Source organism: Natator depressus, chromosome 4 (genome assembly GCF_965152275.1).
Source record: "Natator depressus isolate rNatDep1 chromosome 4, rNatDep2.hap1, whole genome shotgun sequence".
Taxonomy (NCBI): Eukaryota; Metazoa; Chordata; order Testudines; family Cheloniidae; genus Natator; species Natator depressus.
In genome coordinates this window covers 29,908,570-29,924,882 of record NC_134237.1, presented here as the reverse complement: position 1 = coordinate 29,924,882, position 16,313 = coordinate 29,908,570, and positions in this window count along the sequence as shown.

Here is a 16,313-nt window from a genome sequence, read left to right as displayed (position 1 = left end):
ACCCAGGGAAGCTGTGATGGTAAGCACCTCTGTATTCACCACTGCAATGACGTTCATACAAAATATGCCTTGTAAGGTATTTAAAAACTAACACCACACTGGTCACTAATATTGTAAAATGGATGCGCTAACCTCATATGTGAAGTTATAAATTCCCTCTGTATAATGTTACTAGAATACATTTAAGTCAAAGACAGCTTAACCTAGGTAAAGGCAGGTTTGTCCACTAGACAAAGGAATGTAGGTTTATCTCAATTTATATATTAGCCATAAAAACAAAGCTATCAAGCAAACAAGTGGGAGTTGTCTCGAGTCTCAACTCAAGAGACAGAATTAACATGGCTCCTAGACCCCAGGTGGTGATAACCCCTTACTGGTCTGGATTGCACCCAAAGTTGACAGAAGGGCAGCAGCAAAAATAAAAAAGGTAAAATAATATAAACTGTATTCTATAAACTGGAATGCATTATCTTTCCCATGAAAGAAATTGTATTTTTATGCATCTACTGGCTGTATATTTTATTCAAGCTTGAACAATCAGATGATAGAATGCGCACACACTAATAGCGGCAAAATCACCACATTTGAAGGAAATGCAGCCTCATTTTATTGCCATATAAAACTATGCATAGCAGGATTTGGGACATTTTGATATCCCACTTGTCTTGGATCTTGTTTTTGGCATAGCTAGACAAAACATCTGACGGCCTGCATGGCATAACTTTACAAGCTTAAAAAAATAGTATAGTTCTTTTAGAAGCTCTAATAATTTTCATATTAGCATATGTTCACACTGTAATGTTTGATAACATTCTGAATTCCTTTGACTCCTTGGTGAAGAACCTGTTGTTCTCAGGTGCACTGAATTGCTCTTTTTATGGTGGCGGTGGTGTTTTGCCTTGTTTTGGGTTTTTTGGGGTTTTTTTAAGAGTGCTAGTCTGTATTTTTAAAGTTATATTATGGCATTTTAAGAGTATCCTAAGAAAAGAAAATGTCTTTACTAAAAGTTTAATTACATCATTTCTATTCAGATCAGACAATTTCAGTAAACAAAATTAAAAATAACTTGATCGCACAGGTGAAGAGAAGAAAGCAGATCTTCAGCAAGAGTCACAATATCAGTAGACCAGATTTTTAAGGTATTAGATGCCTAAAGATGCAGATAGGCACCTAGTGGAATTTTCAGACATGCCTAGGGCCCAGAGCCTCAAAAGGTACTGAACCCCCAGAGAAATCTGAAAATTGGACTGTGGGATAATCGTATGTGGGTCTGTCTCTCTTGTTGAAGTTGTTCAATTATAAATAATGGAATAACTAATATTAATTGGGTCAGAGTAAGTTTAAGTGACTCTAGTCCAAGGTTAGGCACTCACCCAGGAGGTGGAGAGCCCCTGTTCAAATCTCTTCTCCTAACAGGGGGAAGTGAATCAATATCTCCCATATCCTATCTGAGTATCCTAACCACTGGGCTGAAAGTTAAGGAAGGCTCTCCCTTCCTTCCTCTCTCACACAAGTCTCCTTGTGGATCCAGATCTAACATGCCTAAAATGCTTTGAAGGTTCAAACATTTCAAGGTCTCAGATTTAGCTGTGTCAGGTCCTATGACTATATGACTAACTCTAAAACAAATTCTACCCACATAGGTGCACCCAACTCCCATTGGATGTTTCTAAATTGCTGTCCCACCTATAAAAAGAGGTATGTTAATAAAAGCATTGCATTCATATTCTCACTGTATAATCACATGGAAAGCAAGGGACACTATTAAGGGCTTCAAGCTACATATTTAACTTAGCCTCACAATGTTCTGGGAGAATGTCCTCCAGATATTAAATAGTTGTCTCAGGATGAAAGATTCAGATCTTGATTCAAAACTTGATAAGTTTAGGGGTGTTTGGGTGCTGTGTTTTGGTTCAGGCTCATATCTAATTTTAAGGGATGCACCTTCCACCAACAGAAGTAAGTCCAATAAAAGTCCAGTCTCACCTAGCTGTCTGTTGCATCTCCACTGAAAGCAAATGGAGCTAGGCCAATTTATACCAGCTAAGGAAATGAACCAAAATATTTATTTTATTTTAAATACACTGGTTGTGTTTCAAGGCTTGTTTTTTCAGTTGCCATTGGCTATATGCAACCCTATGCTCTTTCTGTCACAGACCTCATTGCCACGCTTGTGATGAGAGGACCAACAACTCCAAAGATAAGAAAAAGTGGAGCTACATTAGGGGGAAAAGTTAGCTCATGCTCCCTAAAAAGAGAGGAAAGGAGTGGGGCTGAAGGGGGGCAGTAAGCTTCTATTCATCTATTACAAAGCAAAGGGTTAAGAGTTAATAAATCCAACAAGTCCATAAAACTGCACTTGAGTGATGAAATGTTACTTAAAGGCAGTCTGCATGGATCTGTCTAGCTGTGCTTTTTTATTAGCAAACAAATGTGTCAGCAAATTGAACAAAAGACCAACTTTGGAAGGAGAGATTTTGAAAATTTCAAAAGTACTTTCTGAGTAGAGGAGTGTTGGAAGATTTGTCTTAGCTCAAAGCAAATTAAACTTTCCTTCAAAAGTGAATGGTCTCCAAACGACAACTCTTTGTCCTAAGAATAGCAGAGATTTATTTTTAAAGGTGATTCAGGAAAATTCCTATCTCTGTTCACTGGAGCATTTTGTACATATTTTCCCCCAACACCACCATTTCTAAGATATCTCAAACAACCAAAAGGCAGAAATAATCTACAGTTCAAAGGAAACTTCACCCTACATATCAGAGAGCTAAACTGTTTTTTAAATTGTTGTTTTATTTTGAAAATATACCAGAGATTGTGAGTAATATTTTCAAAAGTACTTAAGGGAGTTAGGGATCCAACTCATTTTCAGGATGCCTAACTCCCTTGAGCTCTTTTTAAATTCCTATCCTGTGTTATAAGTATTATTTGTCCTCTTATGTCTTTAGCTTGTCTGCCTCTTCTTCTCTTTGCCCTGGTCTTACATATATTTGCTGCTTTCTCTAGTTACTTTGTACCTTTCTCTGACATTTTTGCTTATTTATTTTTTATTAATTCCTTTTAAACAAATACTTGTACGAAGCCAAGGAATAATTAATACTTGGCCTGTGTGCACAGAATTCAAGAAGAAGAACTAAGACATGCGCAATGTGGTGACAGCTGCCTAGACTGCTATAGGGTGCTTTCTAATGAAAAGAAATTCCCATATAAACACACTGGGCAATTGTAAGAGCACACCCTTGCCTCTAGAGTGCCTCCCTATGTACACAGTACGACAGATATCCTTTCACTCTAACAACCCCTCCAGCTCTTCTGGCCTCATGGCCATCTGTCGTCTTACGTGAGCTAACTCTCCAGCTAAGTCACTGCTCAGTAATGCAAAAGTAATGTACATTGGAAAACATAATCCCAAATATACATACAGAATGATGGGGTCAAACTTAGCTATTATCACTCAGGAAAGAGATCAGGGAGTTGTGGATAGTTCTCCGAAAACATCTGCTCAATGTGCAGCAACAGTCAAAAAAGCTCTTAAGAGCCATTAGGAAAGGGATAGATAATAAGACAGTAATTATCATAATGCCAGTATATAAATGCATGGTATGCCATGAATACTTGAATACTTCATGCAGTTCTGGTTGCCCCATCTCAGAGAAAGACATATTTAGAATTGGAAAAGGTACAGAGAAGGGCAACAAAAATGATTAAGGGTATGGAACAACTTCCATATGAGCAGAGATTTAAAAAAATTGGGCTGTTCAACTTGGAAAAGAGACAAAGGGGGGCTATGACAGAGGTCTATAAAATTGTGAAGGCTGTGGAGAAAGTAAACAATGAAAGGTTATTTATCTCTTGGCATAACACCATAACAACCAGTCACCCAATGAAATTAATAGGCAGCAGGCTTAAAACAAACAAGAGAAAGTACTTCTTCACACAATGCATAGTCAATATGTGGAACTTGTTGCTAGGGGATGTTGTGAAGGCCAACAGTATAACTGGGTTCAAAAAAGAATTAGACAAGTCCTTGGATAGGTCCATCAATGGCTATTAGCCAAGATGATCAGGGATACAACCCTATGCCCTGACTGTTAGATGCTGAGATGGACAACCGGGGATGGATCACTTGCCCTGTTCTATTCATTCTCTTTGAAGCATCTGGCATAGGACACGATCACAAAACAGGATACTGGGCTAGACAGATGATTGGTCTGACCAAGTATGGCCATTCTTACATTCTTAGTAAATCCTCATTCATAGTACACAGAAAAGTCCAAAAATAAGGAACTCACATTTCAACAGCATCAGACTCTCTCCTCCAGCCTCTGCCTAACACTCGGTCCTTTACCATTTTCCCTCTCCCTCCTTAATCTGGGGAAGAGGTAGCAGAACCCAGGTTCATCTGTCCACTGGGTTCCAGCTCAGGCCCTTGTTCAGTACAGCCAGAATTAGCCTCTCTCAAGTCCCTTGCTGTTCCCTCAGCCGCTTCCTACCTTTGTGGGCTTTCCAACCTCTTGTTGCATCTCTCATGTTAGCTTCTCTAGTGGTTCTCACCCGTTTCTCAGCAGAAGCTTCTTTCCAAAGTCCACCAATCTCTCTGGAAGCTACCCTCACCTACCTGCCTTACAGAACTTTTATCCTCAACTGCTCTAGGGCTGCCAATCAGCTCTGGCTGAACAGACAGACAGGTTTTTGTGTTAACCCATTGGTTGCCATGCCAACATGGTGTGTATAGACTCTGACAGCAATACTTCAGCTTATGAACCAGGTTTACTGGTATGATTTGACTTCTTTGTGCCACTCTGGTGAGAAAAGCAGCTGTAAACCTGCTTTAGCCAGCCACTAAAGCCAGCTTTATGGCTTCTGTGCGCCACCAGAGTGGCACAATGTATCTGGAGCATACCAGTTAATCTTGCTGTCTGGGCCCAATACTACAATGCACTGAGTGGCCTCATCTTCACGCACTTTGCACCTTGCTGGTTTGGGTTGTATGTTATCTCTTGCTATTTGTTAGTTCAATTAACCACGCAGGCTATACCAAAGAGGTGTCAGAATTCCTTGCTCACAGTTCTTATGAGGATTATTCCTCTTTGTCAATCACTGTTAGAGAAACTACCCAGAGTTGGGCCAGATTCTGCATTCAGTTGTATTCATTGAAATCAGAAGGTTTCCATGACTGTAACTGAGGGCAGAACCTAGCACAGTATATCTGGGGAAGGACCGTTAGAAAGAAATATGTCTCTCAGCCTGCTCTCTCAACCTGTTGAGTTTGTGCTAATTGAAACAGGCCTGCCAGTTTGCAAGGTCTGTGCTAATTGTAAAAAAAATCCAGAAAAAAAGAGTTTGTTCTAAAAGTAACAAGATAACAACTGTCCTTTATGGCTGATACAACTTTGTTTTCCTGAACTCCAGAATAAGATTTGTGAACCCCCCGCACTCTTGCATGCTTATCTTGTTTGTTTACTTTTAGATGTAACGAGTGGGATGAATAGACTTATTGAAGTCTGCCATGTCCCACTGATTTTAGAATGGTTATGTTAAAGGATGGGTAGGTGATAAAATGCAGATGTGACAGGATATACATTGGAGTGTGATTGTATGTATGAATGAATAAAGAATGAAAAATTAAAGATTGATGTGCCAGCCTTAAAATAAGACTGTTTGGCTGAAGAATACAGAGGACGAGATAGCCCAATAACCCTTAGGGCATACTTGCCCCAATGACAGGAGGGCCAAAGAACCGAAGAGCAAGATAACAACATACTGTCATTCCGTCATTGCTGTTCCATCTGTATGATTGACTATCACTTCAAACATGAGAACAGTCATTGATTATCACTTCAAACCTGAGAACAGCATGACGAGGCAAATACATGAGGATTGATCCCTATAAGAACAGATCCTGAAGACTGAGGACTTTTGGTCTGATTCTGCAAACCAACCTCCAACGAGCACCAGATGTGCATCTGACAAGGCCCTGCTCCCTCCTCGTGTCCAGGCCACCTGGCCAGTGGCTTGGCACGAGCAACTCTAAGGCTGGTAACTATGATAACAACTTTGCAGAACCTGTGCGTGTATGAATGAATGTGTGAATGGATGTGAAATTGAATGGAATGTTATAGCTATAACTGACTGCTTACTATGATTCTTTCTGTATTCACAATAAATGCGGCATATTGCCTTATCCCCTTTAATAAGATCCTGCTGGTTTTTATTTTCTTGGTATAACACTCTTTCAAGTGCAAAATAAAGCACAGAAGGAAGACTAGAGACTGCCAGGTGAATTAGTACAACCGCAGAAAAAGCGGTGGATGCGCCATTGCTTTCAACATTTAAAACTAGACTGGACAAAGCACCCTCCCAGGTCACACCCTCTAGACCTGCTAATACTGCCAGTAGCAGTAGTGGCTATCCCACCTTGGGGCCATTGCTAGTGTACGTAATTTACAGCACTGAAGCTGCCATAAACTATGTCAGGGATAGCATAGAACCAGCACAAGACTAGGGACCCCCAGATGGCTCCTTTACAGCTCCCCTTTCTCCTTACTGTGTGCAGCTGAAGATTGAGCGAGTTATAACATTGTTAGAGGATCAAGTTTTAACCCTGGCAGATACGTAGGCCAAACGGTTCCCGAACATGGTTCATATGTCATACCACTATAAAACAAGATTTATAAACTGACATTCACTTATCTCTGGTCATATTCACCCAGAGTAATTATGTTTGTTTGCAGTTCTATTTGTGAAACGGGCGTGGTCTTATAGCCCTTTACACCTCACTTGATAAATTACATCTGTGCCAAGCCTCTAGTTAGTGGGTTGGAAGCACACTCTCATTGCTGGGTTAGTGTTCTGCCTCAAATATGTTATATACAAATATCAAGATCATACCCCTACTATTGCCACTTTACGCCAAATAAAAGGGCTTAACCAGTTCTGAAATTCTGATCTTAGATGTTTTACTCTGCACTGGATGACACTGTCCAATTAATAGATGCCATTGCACTTTGATTTACAACATTCTATAGTATTTACTCAGCAGTGATCTTGTAACCACTCAACACACTCCCTCATCTGTAGTTTAAGGACAATCTGCACCATGGGCATGCCACATTATTAATAAAATGACACAAACTGTGCCAAGGAAGTGTGACTGATTTTGCTGTCAAAATTAATATCCAAATATTATAGGAAGTTATTTATACACTTGCTCTCTTTTGAGTAAGTAAAGCATTTGTAGACATAGGTTTAAAAAACTGTACAACCTCCTTTCTGGGAAGTACTGATAATCAACTGTATCATTTTGAAATTCGTCTCCAGAAGCAATACCACTGTCGCTAACGTTCCATTGGGTGTTCTAACTGAACAAATCAGTCTAACACATTAAGATATTACGGCTATTCCTACTCTTGGAAAATTGACAGGGGGCATAATTTAGGTGGTTAATTATACACAAGTGTCAAAATATTCCTAGCAGGTTGATTTCTATTCATTTGCTCTGGTCATTTGAAAGTGATCAGACTTGACAGTACATAGCAGAAGATGGTTATCTTCTTTGGTTAAAGGAGATAATTAAAAGAGAAATAGATGACAGTTTGGCATGATATGCTAAAACTATCAGCAATGTCACCCCTGACACTTTAAAAAAAAAGGCAGGAAAAGTGATGACTCAATAGTTCTTGAAACCGAGGTATTGATTGGTTTACTATCAGAATGAATGTTACAACTCGTATTTAAGAATGTATGTTACAAGCATTATTGAGACTCCCTTTTGCTTTTAAAGTGTCCTTTGCCAAATATGCTACTACATTGGAACTGTTCGACTTGGTTTTGTGGAGACTAAAGAGAAATCTGCGTTCGTACAGCACTGCTGAATGCCACGGGACTCTTGCATGTCTGTTCAGGAAATACCAAATACTCTAAGATTTGGTCGGTAGAATGATCTTTTAAGAGCAGTAAGGGAGACCTATAAGTATGGATTTGAGATTCTCCTTTTTCACCTGTTTCAAAACCAAAAGGGAGAATAGACCATAGGCAGTTGAATAAGAACTACCATTGTGTTGTGAAAATATATCAAAGTGTAGCCCTCTGGAGCAGAGATTGCCTATTCTATGTTCTTACAGCACCAAGCATAAAGGAGCCTCAACCCCCACACAGATTTTGGGCACTAACAATAATAAAAGATATTTACTACTGTTAATAATGCACCCAGGAAGGGAGAGAGAAGTAACTTGTCCACTAATTGGTACTGTGATGGGGTGTATATACCCAGACTCCCAATAAGGGCAGGAAGGACTTACTGGCCTAACATGGAGGAGAGGAAATATTGCTGGCTTCCTCCCAGGTGGGGATTAGAGCTCTCCCACAAAGTGGATTCCCCCAAATGGGGAATATCCACTACTGACGAAGTAAATGTAGGGGGACTGTTGCCCCCTTACTAACATTCAGTGGGGGTGGTTTAGTTGCTAGCTCCCAGTACTCAAAGGGGAAGGGTCGATGGGGAATCAGGACCCTGAGACTGACAGCCCCTAGGAACAATGGGGAGAGGACAATGCTCCAGGTCAGCCTGAATGGGCTGACAGGGCGGGCAGGCTAATCAGGGAGTCAGGAGGCCAGGGAGGTCCCATCCTCCGTGTCAGCCGGATTTGCCTGGGTCAGACAGAGTGGGGCCGAGCTAAGGAGAAAGCAGGGGCCTGAGCTGAGCTGGGGAGCAGAACTGTGCCAGATCCAGAGGGACCAGAAAAGCAGCCCAGAGAGAGCAGACCCTGTCCTGGGAGCAGAGCTGCAGCCCCAAAGCCAGAGGCACAGCCCACAGAGAGCAGACTTGCCCTGGGAGCAGAGCTGCAGCAACCAGAGCCAGAGGGGCCAGAAAAACAGCCCAGGAAGCAGGTCAGTGCTGGGAGCAGAGTCACAGAAGCAGCCTGCAGAGCAGACCTGTCCTGGGAGCAGAGCGGCAGCAACCAGAGCCAGAGGGGCCAGAGAAGCAGACCAGGGAGCTGGAGGCAGGGCAGCAGCAGCGCTGAGGCAGAGTGGAGCTGGAGCTGGAGCAGTCCAGAGCTGGGTGTCATGAGCAGCTGTGGAGAGCGAGGGGGACCCTGGGAGGCGGCCCCAGCACAGGGAGACGCCTCAGCCAGGAGGCTCTGCAGGCCAGACTCGAACGGGGATTGGTAACCCCAACAGGGCGGGGGCAACGCTGGGAAGAAGGGCCCTGCCACCTAGAGCCTGTGGCCACCACCAGAGCAAGTGTCTAACCCACAGCATCCCTGCAGCACAGCCAGGGCCTGAGCAGGAGGCCTGGGACTTACAAGGAACAGACTGTGAACGGCCCTGACGTTCCAGAGACACTGTTTGTGATGTTCCCTGCCACAGAGCAGGTTGATGTGTTTCCTTTAACCTTTCCCATTTCCCCTTATTCTTTTTAAAATTAATTGTTGATTAAATAACTTGCATTTGCTTCAAATTGTATGTAATAATCAGTGGATCAGAGAAGTGCCCAGTGCAGACAGAGTACCCCAGAGTGGGGACACCCTAGCCCCTGTCCTAGGAGACCACAGCAGGGTTGGGGGTCGAGCCCCCCAGGAATCCTTGGCCCAGCCTTGGTGGGGTTACGAGGACTCTGCCAGACAGGAGAGTGGAAGGGGAGTCCTCAAGGGCAGGGAGGCCACTGGGTTAAAGGAAGTGGAAGCAAGGACTCAGATCCTTTCGCTAGCCCACTTCACCGGGGTAGTGCAGAAGCCAGGAAAGTTCCCCACAATAGCGGGACTATTCCCCCGCTTACATAAAGAAAGGGCTGAGACCCAATCCTCATAGACTTTAAGGCCAGAAGGAACATCCAGATTATCTAGTCTGACCTGCTGCACAATGCAGGGCACAGAACCTAGCCCAGACACTCCTGCAGTAGACCCCTAAACTCTGGCTGAGTTACTGAAGTCCTCAAATCATGATTTAAAGACTTCAAACCCATATAGAAAAGGCCTTAGCTAACAATGCAAACGCCTAGTGTAGACAATTCACATTAGTGGAGAATAATTTGCACATGTGCAGCTACTCCAGTGACTAAAATGGGAGTGGAGATAAGGCATTTGTGTTTAGTCAACTTTGGACATACATAACCATTAGTCTGGTATCCCCTGGTGAGCCAGGAGTGCTTGTGTCTATGTTAGAAAAAAGATTTTATTCCCACAAGAGTCTAGATTTGAATGATAGCTATCATCTCCCCGCAAGGGAGCAACGTCCTGTGGGAAAGGGGGTGTTCTGCAGAGGAAAGAAAACAAACAGCAGGGAAAAGAAGAGATTCAATTTGGAGAGAAACCAGTTTATTGTTACCCAATGTATTTTAAATAAGCATTCTCCTCTCACATCAGTATTGATCCAATTACTGTTGCTGCCAGCAGCAGACTCCTTTTAATACATTCACTGGGGATTGATCCTGTTGCTGGCCCTGCCTTTACTGGCTATCAGTGGTGTGGGGCTCCTTTTAAATGTGTTCACCCCTGTAGCTCACCCTGGGGTGAGAGTGGAGCATACTGGGCCAGAGCTACATTGTTATGCTAACTCGCAGTCCTGACTGTCCTGCTTTCCAACCCCTAGTGGTGGTACCACAGGGTCAGGAGCTTTTTAATAGGCTTCTCTCCCTCCCCCCACCCCCGCCCCTTCCCAGAAATGGGGGAGCACATCAAAGCCAAGCCACTTCAGTGGGTCATTTGGGCATCATTTGTTGGGTCCCAACCCTAGCTCTACCTGTGATGATTTTAAATTATTTAACTTCTGCTTCAGGAAATCTAACGAAATCCACAAGCCTGTCATAATAGCAAAATAAGGGCAAGCATAAAATATATTTCCTAATTCGTATGTCAACGAGTGAAATGCTGCAAAGGTAAATACATTTCTGCACAGTTGGGCTCCTGGTAGAATTTATTTCTGAAAAGGTTTTGCAATAGCTTGTTAGATAAAACTAAATAAAGGGACAGGGAGAGGGATACGCTTTCAGATAGGAATGCATGATGATATAGTGGCCTCTGCCCTCTAGAAAGAGTCTGATTGAGACTGTGCCTATTGATATAATAACCACAGTTCTTCCTTTAGAAACGTCCCTTAAACAGTGCTGTATTGTGTCATGACTGGGATTCAGGAACAGTCATAAGTTCAAGGTAAAAAAAGAAAAAAAACAGATTGGAACAGAAAAGGCCAGTGAAAGGATGTTGGTAATTACAGTTTGCATTTTTATCAGTAATAGGTCATAGTGATATAGTGTTATTGTTATGCTTTATATGCATGTACTGATTTTTAAAAGTAAAGAGATGAATATTTTACTGAAAAATAAAAACACTGTTCTTATTAGTAAAGATTCAGGTTCCTGTCTCTTAATTATGTGTCCATTAGGAACAGGATGAATGGGATTCATATATAAATACTTGTTGAAGTACGAAGGCCTAGTTTGCACGGAAAAGTTTTGCCAGTATAGTCAAGTTATCTATCTCAATGTAAAAGCAAACCAAGACATAGTCTCAAGTTAACTGGCAATCAATTAACTTGAGGCTAAAAGCCTAATGTAGACATTGCATTTAGGATATGTCCTTACTGAAGGGAGAGGTGAGCTTTACCTCCAGATAGCTAACTTAGCTCAATGTAAAGTCCTAGTGGACACAAGGCACAAGTAGGGTTTATGTCAGTGTAGTAGCTGAGGTTAAATTACACTCATTTCCTCACCTGGGGGTACCTTGACTAGCTACATGGAGGTAGAAATTGCCTGTGAATGACTCCAGCAGGATATTACATCAGCATAGTTACTTGATGTAAAAACTCCCTTTTTTTTGCTATGAAGACAAAGTCATAGGAAACAAGCATGAAGTTGTGTATGGCCTTGCTAGCCGGAACGCTCTGTGCTAGAGGTGCATCTACAGATATTTTTTTCCTGAAAGAAGAGAAGGGAGGTTGGCATCTAACTGGCTGTTTCAAGCACAAGGTAAAGAATGAGGAAATACATGAAGTTACAAGGTGAATGAGGGAGACAAAGGGAGACAAAGAGCAGCATGGTAACAGTATAGGAAATGGGAGTGTATATAAAAGTCCCTAAGGGATCCCTTTCCACAGGATCATCTCCTGACATCCTAGAAGTAGCACAGGTGCTCCCCTTTGGTTCTTCCTACTTTTTAACTGAAGGCCCATATTCCCCTGTGATTGGAAGCCATCCCAGATCACACTTCCTGGCAGCATGGCATAGTTCTGCATGTATCCCACCCTCAGCTCCAGCAGGGTTCTTAAAATGATTTGCTCACACATTAGAACACTTAAGTAAGATCCTCCCTTGGGGGTGGGGGGGGTTCTTATTTATTAAGTTCTATGAAAATGCAGTTCCAGACCTTGTTCTCCTTTAAGCCAGGAGTCTGATAACCCTTTCTTGAGGACTGTGCTCTGAATAAGGAAGAGGTCCTCCCTTCCTTGGTTCAGGAATCCCACAGCCCTTCTTCTTGGGGCCTTTGTCAGTAACTTGCACCACTTTCCCCTCCTTGTGTCAGGGAGACTCACAGCCTTCCTTCTGGAGCCTCTGTCAGCAACTCAGTAAGGCTGTGCCCCTTGGTCAGCTTCTTGGAGCCAACCCCTCTCTAGCTGACCACTCAGTCTCTCTCCCTGTGCATCTCTGGAAGCATCTCTTTTATCTCTATGTTTGGGACTTTTAGCCACATGATCAGCCTGTCATAGGATTGCGCTAACTTTCCCCACCTAGGAAGGGAAGCTGAGTGAAGCACAGGTGGGGCTCTACTCACTACCTCTTAAAGGGTCCAATCACCCTGTGACATGCGCTGCTCTCTGGGCAGGTTGGCATCATGGCTCTTTCTTCTTTAACACACCCAGGATTGAGAGAGAGAGAGAGAGAGAGAGAGAGAGAACTGCTCTTTGCCCAGTTTCCACATGCTGACCTAATTTGGAGAGCCACAGACAGGTGATGGCAAGTTTTTCTGCATGCTTCCCCTCCCCCCCCCAACCCCACCCCAGCACCATTTCTGCCTGGGAGCTCTGCAGGTATCTGCTTGGTAGGAGGACTAGGAGGAAAAGATAGCAGGAGGTGCTGGAGTAGAGAGGGGATGGGTGTGAGAGTAAGGGAAGCTTGCACTACTGTGTGAAGGAGAAGAAAAGAGGTTCTAAGCTGGGCACTGCTGATAGGCAGAGAGCCAAAATGGGTGCCTGGGAACAGATCGCGCAGAGGAAATATTTGGCACCAGACTAATTAATGACAAGAGAAGCAGGACAACGGGATTTGCAGTCAGTATAGCTGTGGGTAATCAGAGGAAGGCATCCCAAGGAGCGGTGGTGATTTAAGGGCAGGTCTACATGATGGGGCCAAGTCGACCTAAGTTACGCAACTCCAGCTACATGAATAATGTAGCTGGAGTCGATGTGCCTTAGGTCGACTTATTGCAGTGTCTACACCACGTTGGGTGGACTTACCGTATGCTTCTTGTTCAGGTGGAGTACCGGAGTTGACGGGAGAGCGATCGGCGGTCGATTTTGCAGGTCTTCACTAGACCCCACTAAATCAGTGGTCTCCAACCTCTCTGTGGGAATAGCATATTCCTATTCCCAGAAGACTGGCGGGCACCAGGCACCCCACCGCCGAAATGCCGCTGAGAAATGGCAACACGACTCGGCGGCATTTTGGAGGGTGGTTCTCCAGCAGCCGTGCTCGGTGGCAGCATTCCTGCAGGCGCACACAACTGCCCCACTGGGTGCCATTGTGCCCCTGGGCACCACATTGGGGACCCCTGCACTAAATTGACCCCTGGTGGATCGACTGCTGCACGTCAATCCCCTGGTAAGTGGAACCAAGCCCTAAGATGCCTTCCCAGAAAGGAGCAAAGGAAGAATTGGGCAAACTCTGAGCATGGAAAAATTGGCTAGTAATCTGCATAAAAGCAGTTGAAGAAAATTACCCAGGTTTGTGGTGTTCAATCTATTATTAGAGAGGAATGTATGGAGTGTTGTAGCTGTGTTGGTCTCAGGATACTAGAGACACAAGGTGGGTGAAGTCATATCTTTTATTGGCTCAGCTTCTAAGCCCACTTTCTCACTAGAGATGAATGGCAGATACCCAATGGCATCTGCAACCTCTTCTACCTACTTACACCCACGTCCCCTCTCTTCACAGTAATGGAGCAGCTGTGGGACATCCCTTAGTAGTTTCAGCATCCCAAACAAGGGGAACTAGCCAGACTTCCAGTTTGCTTAGCACACATCTGCCCCAATAGGAGGGTCTGAGGTATCTCAGCCTTGAAGCACAATTTGCCTTCGACAAACTTCAGCTACTGATTGTCAGATATTTTGTATCTTAACTATTGAATGAATTAAATAGTTGTGTAAAAGTAAATCAAGACTGGATTATTTTATGAAATCAACAGGCTCCATCCCTTCATGTCTTCACTGATGATCCCAATATTTGCTGTTCATCTGGATAATGATAAACTAAACGGGGCAAACATTTTCAATATGATCAAAAGATGGGAAATATTGAAATGTTCTCTGCTCAAGAATAAAGATTTGTTCATGGGATTTCTCAAAAATCTAGAAGTTTCCAGCTGCATGAGAAACTTTTCTAAGAAACTAGAGCATTTTTCTCAGACAAGAAAGAGAAAATGGTCAATCACATATATGACAGGTTCCCCCGGGGTGCCATCTGGAACTGGAGTACCACTGAGCCCTCTGAACCACCAGCCTGGACTCCCTCTCACACTGTGCTACAGTGACAAGCCGCGGACCCACTCCAGGTCCTACACTTCCACCAACATTCACACAGGCAGGGACACACCCAGCTGGAATTACGGTGGCTGGTCAGAGAGCCTGCATATATGAACCAACAATAGAGAGCCCACAGCCAGATAACCCCCAGAACCCCCCACCACCACTTGAGTATAAACCCAAAATTATACCAGCTTGCACTGCACAGCGTAAGCTCATAGAGTTTACCCCTCCCTCAATGTGGACAGGAAATGCAACAGCCCCTGCCCCTTGAGCTATGATTCCCAAGCAAATCATAACTTTTCCAATGACATCTTACGTACCCCATCTTATACAAAATGCATCATAATTATATCATAGTCATACAATTAAGAAGAATATGGGGTGCAGTGACACAGATATATTCTCCACCTCTGTAAGTTATTTTCCTGTAGAGAGAGATATTATGGTGGGATCTAAGCAGCTGCAATAAGGTAACATACATGCATGAGCTATGCTATCTATGCCACACCTTGTAACACACACTGAAAATTCAGACCACATTCTCTCTACGAATGTGCATCCCTAATTGCAAAGCTATGTTCTTTTCTCCCCTTCCAAATATCAGAGAGACTTGTTTGGCAGAAAAGGCATCTGCTGCTAGTGATCTGACTTCCCTCAAATAATTCAACTTGATATAGAGGCAGTGTGGGGACAAGAGGAAACACCGGCAACCCATTTTGCCACTGGATTGTTGTTTCAAATAAGTGGGGGGAAAAGAGTAAAGCAGAGCCAAAGAAAGAATATTTCTGTACTTGTGCTTGAAAAGAAATATAGGACACTTAGTATAGAAGAAACTACATCTGGAAAATTATTTTGGAGCTACATGGAAGGCGTTCTGTAGGAAAAAATGATTCTTAATATTAATCCACAAATGTTCCTTCATTGCATTTCAGTTCAAAATAATTTAGGCTCACAAAGACTGCTTTGATGACACAGGAAATAGAGGTTTTTTGAATACGATGACTAATGTTCTACTACCTTCAAAACGATGGATAAAAAATAATCATGACACGAGTTAGTGATAAAATTGCTTCCCCTTTAAAGTGTTCCTGAATGGAGAAACATCTTTTCATTTGAGACGGACAGCAGTAATCATCATTTTACTGAATCACCATTAAATTCTCCAATAGCTCCCTAACATGCACAGTGATGGGGCCATCATGAATTACAACACAGAAGGCCCTTTTTTTCTAAATTTTGCCTGATAAATGTTCACCTAAGATGGTGGCATAGGTGAGAGCATAACTTGGTCAAACAAGTTCCAGTAGTTTTACCCTGTTTAAAATACTTTTGCAGTAACAATTAGACTGATCAGAATTTGTTTTACCATGGAAAGAGTCAAGGAAAAAAAATTCATTAATATCTTCTGTGGAAAGTTGATTTCTTATTGAAAAAACTGAAAATTGAATGTTGGTAGCCACAAGCCAAGAATATTTTTAGCTTAAAAACTGGAAACTTCTTGATTTGAGATTTGACAGTCAACATGTTCCAGATTTTTTTTAAAACAAAGTTGTATTTACTCAAAAACCCGGTTGTTC